General features: G+C 42.5%; 1 non-coding gene across 1 annotated transcript; it reads right to left on the bottom strand.

Annotated features, from left to right (window-relative positions):
* Nucleotides 1-4,621: 4,621 nt before the first annotated feature.
* LOC136167976 (U6 spliceosomal RNA) lies at nt 4,622-4,728 on the bottom strand. The gene has a single exon (XR_010663145.1). It is a non-coding gene; the product is annotated as a U6 spliceosomal RNA (small nuclear RNA).
* Between the last annotated feature and the right edge of the window lie 4,811 nt (nt 4,729-9,539).

The following is a 9,539-nucleotide window of genomic DNA, read 5'->3' as shown; positions in this document are numbered from 1 at the left end:
GAAACACACCAGGCTTCTCTGTCCTTCACCATCTCCTGGAGCTTGCTCAAACTCATGTCCATTGAATTGGTGATGCCATCAAACCATCTCATCCTCTGTCGTCCCCTTCTCCTCCTGCCTTCAATCATTCCCAGTATCAGGGTCTTTTCTAATGAGTCAGCTCTTCACACCAGGTGGCCAAAGTATTGGAGCTTCAGCTTCATCCTTATAAAGCTGAAGATAAAGAACCCAGTTGCTGATGCAGGAGACATAAGAGATGTGGGATTGATCCCTGGCTAAGGAAGATCCCCTGGAACAGGGCATGGCAACAACTCCAGTATTCTTACTTGGAGAATTCCCATGAACAGAAAGGCCCGGTGGGCTGCAGTCCATAGGATCTCTAAGAGTCAGACACAACTGAAGTGACATGGCAGACAGTAACAAAAGTGATGAAAAACAAAGGTTAAAGTCAAAGAAACAGATCCACCTTGGAGTCAGAATTGCCTCTTCCCTACAAGACGCTATGCTTCCAGTGCAGAGGGGCACACATTTGATTCCTGGTCAGGGCACTAGATCCTGCATGTTGCAACTAAGAGTTGTGCAGCATGCAGGACCCTAGTTCCCCAACCCAGGATGGAACCTGTGCCCTCAGCTCGGAGTGTTAACCATTGGACTGCCAGGGAAGGCCCAATTATCCATAATCTTTTGTTGTTAGACTACATATCTTTTTTTCCAGCAGAAAACTGTGTATCCTGGCTCCTCCCTTACCTCATGAGGGCATTTCCTCAGAGCTGAGAGGATATCTTCCAGGCTATGGTCCACAGAAAGATTCCTTGAACAAATCTCAATTAAAACGGGCTTCCCTGGTGACTAAGTGGTAAAGAATCCACCTGCCAGTGCAGGAGAAATGGGTTAGATCCCTGATCTGGGAAAATCCCACATGCTTCAGAGAAACTAAGCCTGTGCTTCACAACTACTGAGCCCATAAGCCACAACTACTGAAGCCCACATGCCTAGAGCCTGTGCTCTGCAACAAGAGAAGCCACTGCAATGAGAAGCACGTGCACCACAACTAGAGAGTAGCCCCTGCTCTCGGCAACTAGAGAAAATCCCCACATAGCAACAATGACCCAGCACAGTGAAAAATAAATCTTTTTTTAATCTTAAAAACTTTTAGATTTTTGTGCAGTTTTCTTCAGTCAATATGCTTAATTTTCTTTAAGCCAGTTAAATAGAATTTTTAAACAAATTATTTTGGCAATACTTCCTTAAAGTAGGAAAAAACCACACATCTACAACATACATATGGAAACACATATCAACATACTAACTGATGCAAACAGAGAGCTTATAGCTTTTGTTCTAAAATTTTAACCATGAATCAGATGCAAAATTACAAAATTCACTAGTTATAGAAGAAATTGGATCCAAATTGTCTTTGGCAGACGGAATAAGTTAAGGTTAACTGCTCAAATGGGTAAACCTTTTTACTAATATTTGTGGAGAAGACACTTAAAATTTTTCTTTTTTTTTAAGCTACTTTAAATATTTATGATGATTAAAGTTGAATTCCAGAGTAACATTTTTTTTTCATTTATTTTTATTAGTTGGAGGCTAATTACTTTACAATATTGTAGTGGTTTTTGCCATACATTGACATGAACCAGCCGTGGATTTACGTGTGTTCCCCATCCTAAACCCCCCTCCCACCTTCCTCCCTATCCCATCCCTCTGGGTCATCCCAGTGCACCAGCCCCGAGCACTTGTCTCATGCATCCAACCTGGACTGGCGATCTGTTTCACACTTGATAATATACATGTTTCAATGTTGTTCTCTCAGATCATCCCACCCTCGCCTTCTCCCATAGAGTCCAAAAGTCTATTCTATACATCTGTGTCTCTTTTGCTGTCTTGCATATAGGGTTATCATTACCATCTTTCTAAATTCCATATATATGCATTAGTATACTGTATTGGTGTTTTTCTTTCTGGCTTACTTCACTCTGTATAAGGGTTCCAGTTTCATTCATCTCATTAGAACTGATTCAAATGTATTCTTTTCAATGGCTGAGCAATATTCCATTGTTTGGAGAAGGAAATGGCAACCCACTTCAGTATTCTTTTTTTTTTTTTTTTCCATTTATTTTTATTCATTGGAGGCTAATTACTTTACAATATTGTAGCAGTTTTTGCCATACATTGACATGAATCAGCCATGGATTTACATGTGTTCCCCATCCTGATCCCCCCTCCCGCCTCCCTCCCCATCCCATCCCTCTGGGTCTTCCCAGTGCAGCAGCCCCGAGCACTTGTCTCATGCATCCAACCTGGGCTGGTGATCTGTTTCACCCTTGATAGTATACTTGTTTCAATGCTGTTCTCTCTGAACATCCCACCCTCACCTTCTCCCATAGAGTCTAAAAGTCTGTTCTGTACATCTATGTCTCATTTTCTGTCTTGCATATAGGGTTATCGTTACCACCTTTTTAAATTCCATATATATGTGTTAGTATACTGTATTGGTCTTTATCTTTCTGTCTTACTTCACTCTATATAATGGGCTCCAGTTTCATCCATCTCATTAGAACTGATTCAAATGAATTCTTTTTAATGGCTGAGTAATATTCCATGGTGTATATGTACCACAGCTTCCTTATCCATTCGTCTGCTGATGGGCATCTAGGTTGCTTCCATGTCCTGGCTATTATAAACAGTGCTGCAATGAACATCGGGGTTCATTTGCCTAAATTCCAAATAAGCTTTTCCCCTTTTGTTTCCTTCTGATAAGAATTATCTCTTTGAAGTTACCATTTCAAAGAGATAACCTCAATAAGACTTCCGGAGAAGACCAGATAAGAACATTATATCTCAGAGTCACAGGGGAAATGCAAATTCCTCCAAAGACTTTTGTTTGTTAGGTACAGAATTTTTAGCATTTTGAGATAAAATAGGGCAGGTTTGTGACATTGTACAGGAGACAGGGAGGAAGACCATCCCCAAGAAAAAGAAAAGCAAAAAAGCAAAATGGCTGTCTAAGGAGGCCTTACAAATAGCTGTGAAAAGAAGAGAAGTGAAAGGCAAAGGAGAAAAGGAAAGATATACCCATTTGAATGTAGAGTTCCAAAGAAGAGCAAGGAGAGATACGAAAGCCTTCCTCAGTGATCAGTGCAAAGAAATAGAGGAAAACTATGGAATGGGAAAGACTAGAGATCTCTTCAAGAAAATTAGAGATACCAAGGGAATATTTCATGCAAAGATGGACACAATAAAGGACAGGAATGGTATGAACCTAACAGAAACAGAAGATATGAAGAAGTGGCAAGAATACACAGAACTATACAAAAAAAATCTTCATGACCCAGATAATCATAATGGTATGATCACTCACCTAGAGCCAGACATCCTGGAATGCGAAGTCAGGTGGGCCTTAGGAAGCATCACTACGAACAAAGCTAGTGGAGGTGATGGAATTCCAGCTGAGCTATTTCAAATCCTAAAATATGATGCTGTGAAAGTCCTGCACTCAATATGCCAGCAAATTTGGAAAACTCAGCAGTGGCCACAGGACTGGAAAAGTTCAGTTTTCACCCCAATCCCAAAGAAAGGCAATGACAAGGAATCTTCAAACTACCGCACAATTGCACTCATCTCACATGCTAGCAAAGTAATGCTCAAAATTCTCCAAGCCAGGCTTCAACAGTATGTGAACTGTGAACTTCCAGATGTTCAAGCTGGATTTAGAAAAGGCAAAGGAACCAGAGGTCAAATTACCAATATCTGTTGGATCATTGAAAAAGCAAGAGAGTTTCAGAAAAACATCTATTTCTGCTTTATTGACTATGCCAAAGCCTTTGACTTGTGAATCACCACAAACTGTTGGAAATTCTTAAAGAGATGGGAATACCAGACCACCTGACTTGCCTCTTGAGAAACCTGTGTGCAGGTCAGGAAGCAACAGTTAGAACTGGACATGGAACAACAGACTGGTTCCAAATAGAAAAAAGAGTACATCAAGGCTGTATACTGTCACCCTGCTTGTTTAACTTACATGCAGAGTACCTCATGAGAAACGCTGGACTGGATGAAGCACAGGCTGGAATCAAGATTGCCAGGAGAAATATCAATAACCTCAGATATGCAAATGACACTACCCATATGGCAGAAAGTGAAGAATAACTAAAGAGCCTCTTGATGAAAATGAAAGAGGAGAGTGGAAAAGTTGGCTCAAAACTCAACATTCAGAAAACTAAGATCATGGCATCTGGTCCCTTCACTTCATGGCAAATAGATGGGGAAACAGTGGAAACAGTGACAGACTTTATTTTGGGGGGCCTCAAAATCACTGTAGATGGTGATTGCACCAATTAAAAGATGCTCACTCCTCGAAAGAAAAGTTATGACCAACCTAGACAGCATATTAAAAAGCACAGACATTACTTTGCCAACAAAGGTCCATCTAGTCAAGGCTATGGTGTTGTTTTGTTGTTTTTGTGTGTGTGAGATATCAGAAAAGCTAACATTTTATTGGAATAGAATTTTGAGTAAAAATTAATGTCAAAGGCCTGACTGGATTTCCCATGGAGGAATATGATATCTCTCAAATTATTTAGGACTTATTTCATATTTGTCAATAAAGTTTTATAAAAATATGGAATGCTTCACGAATTTGCGTGTCATCCTTGTGCAGGGGCCATGCTAATCTTCTCTGTATCGTTCTAATTTTAGTATATGTGCTGCTGAAGCGAGCACAAGGCTATGATTCTTCCAGTAGTCATGTATGGATTGGAGAGTTGGACTATAAAGAAAGCTGAGCGCCGAAGAACTGATGCTTTTGAACTGTGGTATTGGAGGAGACTCTTGAGAGTCCCTTGGACTGCAAGGAGATCCAACCAGTCCATCCTAAAGGAAATCAGTCCTGAATATTCATTGGAAGGACTGATGCTGAAGCTGAAGCTCCAATACTTTGGCCACCTGATGGGAAGAACTGACTCATTTGAAAAGACCCTGATGCTGGGAAAGATTGAAGCCAGGAGAAGGGGACAACAGAGGATGAGATGGTTGGATTGCATCACCGACTCAACAGATATGAGTTTGAGTTAACCCGAGGAGTTAGTGATGGACAGGGAGGCCTGGCATGCTGCAGTGCATGAGGTCACCAAGAGTTGGACATTACTGAGCGACTGAACTGAACTGAGGGCAGGTTTGAGGACTGATTTAAAAGGACAGGTGGATTTTAATTGTCTCTGAAGATGCATTTCTGGCTTTGCAAAAATTTGTAAGGTAAGGACAGTTGTTTTTAACTCCTCAGGGGATTGGGTTGTAACCTAAATGACATTATTGATTGACACCCCACACCCCACCCCACCGCCCGCCATACAGCTACATTTTTCTCAATTTGCTTCTTTGTATCATGGAGAAAATCTTAAACTAACAAAGAAATAAAAAAGATCCCTATTTCTAGATTTACAGCTGTCTTTGAAATGTTTTAGTAAATCCTTCCACAAAGGCTTCAGAAGATTTTTTTCTTTTTCAGTTTTTTCTTTCCCTCTGTGTACATTTAGCTTAGAGAAGCCCCCCCCCCCCAAAAAAATTCTTATCAGGCTCTGAATATTAACTTCCAATTTGGCCAGCTTCTGGTCAACAACATCTAAGTTGAGGCGGGGGGTGGGGTAAAGTCCTTTCAAATAAATCTTGTTAATTTTCAGCCAGAACAAACAGTAAAGGCAAGTACAACATCAAGTGTCTCCTTCCCCACTCCCCTGCCTGGCTTGTCTGGATACTATAGAGAGAGATTCAGGAGAGCTGAATCTGGTTAGCATTCTTACTGTTCACTGGGTTCTCCCAGGATCCCAACTTCAGTCCCCAGTATCTACCAGAATTTCTTAAGGTTATCTATTAATTTTAATTTCCCCTAGGTTATTTAAGGAAATAAAATAGCTTTACGAGAAAATCTCTCAGGAGTCCCACCAACACTGGGAGGGGCTCACACGGGGGCCCTCCTTTGAGGGTATATATGAGGACATCTGTAAGGCCTCTAACTTGCTGGACTTCTGTTTGTAGACTTGTAGTCTCTTCAGAGTGAAAAGATAAATCAGAGAATTAATAGAATGAATACCCAAGTAATGGAAGACAGAGGGGAGCAGTCAAAGTTGCATCAATCCTATATAGCCTTTTCTTTTAGGTGCCTCTGTGTCTTTAATTTTTTCATTAGCCATGAGTCTCTCAGTGAAGGTATTATGGAATCTTGAAGGCTTTTGGAGGTTTCTGCATACCAATTAAAATAGGTATCCCATTCTGTTTGATTGATTTGGGAACCCTCGCTTTCAAATGCACTTCTTGAATAAATGCTCTTGTCTAACTGGAACCTTTCTCATATCAGTCACTGTAAGTCCAGATTGTCTTTGTGAGATTTTACCTTTTTTTTTTTTTTTTTTTTTGAGATTTTACCATTTTTGTAGATAATTACAACTGACAGATCCAGAGTTCTTGGATAAAAAATATGCAGTTGTGCCAGAAGATGGCGCACTCCATTATTTGAAACTTGATCCCATTGCTTCAGCTGTTTTGGGTCTCTTAGAACTGGACTAGATGAAGCACAAGCTGCAATCAAGATTGCTGGGAGAAATATCAATAACCGCAGATGTGCAGATGACACTACCCTTATGGCAGAAAGTGAAGAATAACTAAAGAGCCTCTTGATGAAAGTGAAAGAGGAGAGTGAAAATGTTGGCTTAAAACTCAACATTCAGAAAACTAAGATCATGGCATCTGGTTTCATCACTTCATGGCAAATAGATGGGGAAAGAGTGGAAACAGTGGCAGACTTTATTTTTCTGGGCTCCAAAGTCACTGCAGATGGTGATTGCAGCCATGAAATTAAAAGACACTTGCTCCTTGGAGGAACAGTTATGACCAACCTAGACAGCATATTAAAAAGCAGAGACATTACTTTGCCAACAAAGGTCCGTCTAGTCAAATTTCCAGTAGTCATGTATGGATCAGAGAGTTGGACTATAAAGAAAGCTGAACACCAAAGAATTGATACTTTTGAACTGTGATATTGGAGAAGATTCTTGAGAGTCCCTTGGACTGCAAGGAGATCCAACCAATTCATCCTAAAGGAGATCAGTCCTGAATATTCATTGGAAGGACTGATGCTGAAGCTGAAGCTCCAATACTTTGGCCACCTAATGCAAAGAACTCACTCATTTGAAAAGACCCTGATGCTGGGAAAGATTGAAGGCAGGAGGAGAAGGGGACAACAGAGGATGAGATGGTTGGATGGCATCATCGACTCAGTAGACATGAGTTTGAGTAAGCTCCGGGAGTTGGTGATGGACAGGGAAGCCTGGCGTGCTGCAGTCCATGGGGTCACAAAGAGTCAGACGTGACTGCGTGATTGAACTGACTGACTAAAAGCCAAATTAATACCTTAGAGGGCTGTCCTGGGGCTTCCCTGGGGCTTCTCAGTGGTGAAGAATTTGCTTGCCAATGCAGGAGACCCAGTAGACAGAGGATTGTCCCTGGGTCAGAAAGATTCCCTGGGGAAATGGCACACACTCTAGTATTCTTGCCTGGATGATCCCATGGACAGAAGAACCTGGCAGGTTACAGTCCATAGAGTTGCAGAGTTAGACACGACTGAAGTGATTAAGGACTAGAGTTAGGTGGGTGTTCTCTAGCAGGTTTTAAGTGCTCCAGCAGTTTTGTGGCTTTGGGCTACCGAGATTCCTAGTAGCTACAGTCTAGACCTCATGTGCACACTAACAGAAACTAACAGTAACCTAGCCAAGTAAAGGCCTTGTGTGAAGTGTCAGCAATTCCCAGTGTGGAACTGGGGAGTAGAGAAAGGACTGAACCAGCTGACCCCAACAAATGTGGACTGGGATTGCAATCAAATGAAGAACAGTGGATAAAACCAACAGCTAGAGGCTTGGGTTCTGAGTGGAACCATCTGCTAGTTCAAGTTGACCTGCCCCAGACTGGAAAGCCAATTCAGTTAGAAGCTTGACACAGAGAGTGGATCAGAACCAAGAGAAACTTACCCACGGCCCTTGGAAGTGGCAAGAAAGAGAACTCTAAGGATTTGTGGGTATCAATCTGCCGGTAATGTAGGAGACCCGGGCTCAGTCCCTGGGTTGAGAAGATATCCTGGAGAGGGGAATGGGTATCCACTCCAGTATTCTTGCCTAGAGAATCCCATGGACCGAGAAGCCTGGTGGGCTACAGTCCATGGAGCCACCAAGAGTTGGACAGGCTAAGTGACTAACACTTTTCACTTTACCTTCCTGAACACAGTAAGGCACTTGAATCTCATCGTTGTAGTGTCCTGGTGTTGACACTGTACCTAACCCAGCACAGGGCATGGTAGATATTCGTGCAGGAAATCAACACAACCCCCAGTGGGCAGTTTCATGTTGATCCATCTCACCTCCCACAAAGGCCAGAAAACAGGTGAGAAGGGCATTCTGGCCTAGGGACAATAAACCCTTTCCCAGAAGCTGCTCTATAAGACAAAGTCCAGGACAAGTAAACAGAGATCAAAGAAGCTTCCGGGCCCCCTCTCCACATCAGGGTCATGGCAGCCAGTACGTCCTGACCAGGGCCATGGAGGGGGTTGACCAGAGTCATGTCTGCCCAGTCTGCTGGGGCTTGTAGGGGACAGGGAGGGTTTGTGCATAAAATTTAAGAAACTGCAGGGACAAGATGGTTCTCCGGGATCTTTGACTGCTTCTTCTTGCTTCCTAAAAACACAGAGGGCATTTCTGTCATTACATGATAGCCTTCAGCTTTGGCATCTGAAAGATGTGGGTTTGACTACCTCCTCTTTCATTTGCTGTGGGACCAACATCCCAGGGTCACATTGAGGATAAAATTAGATCATATAGGGCTGAGAGCAAAGGGTGGCTCATAGTCTACCCTTCATCAGGAAAGCATGGCATTCATCTTTGTCTCCACTGTACCTTGTTTCTCTGCACCCCTGCCCAGGAGAAATGATGAGATTTGCTTTTGCTCTTCTTTCCAAAGCTGACCATCCTAAAAGGTGTGACACCCACTACGTATCCCCGGAACTATCCAGACGGCCCCTGGCAGAATGGCTAGAGTTGGTGCCATCAGAAATAAGGATGTGGGCAGACACTTTCTAAGTCATCATATCTGCCTCCCAGGTGAATATATGACTGTCTGAAAAGTTTGTTGATGATTAAAGAATTTTGACAAGAACACCTAATGAAGAGAAATTCATTTTTAATTGTGGCTTCTTGACACCTGCCACTGTATCACTGGTGTTGCCCCCGTGCCACAGATCCGGGATTAAAATTCACAGTTCACGCTGGCTGAGTGTGGTTCTAACCGAGGGGCACAGTCTGAGTCTGGTCGGGAGTTTACACAGCTGGGAATCCCCCTAGAGAAAGCTTTCAGTGTCAATTTTTGATCCCTCAAACTGTAATACTTGCCTTGACCTTGTCTAATGTTTAATCCGTGTTTATCCGGCATTGTATTGATTCATGGTCTGAGTGAGGTGACAAGGCAGCAGGAGCCTTGAAACCACGCGCAGCACG

Source organism: Muntiacus reevesi, chromosome 4, assembly GCF_963930625.1.
Source record: "Muntiacus reevesi chromosome 4, mMunRee1.1, whole genome shotgun sequence".
NCBI classification, from domain to species: domain Eukaryota; kingdom Metazoa; phylum Chordata; class Mammalia; order Artiodactyla; family Cervidae; genus Muntiacus; species Muntiacus reevesi.
The sequence above is the reverse complement of the archived record's forward strand: the minus strand, read 5'-3'. Positions and strand labels throughout refer to the sequence as shown.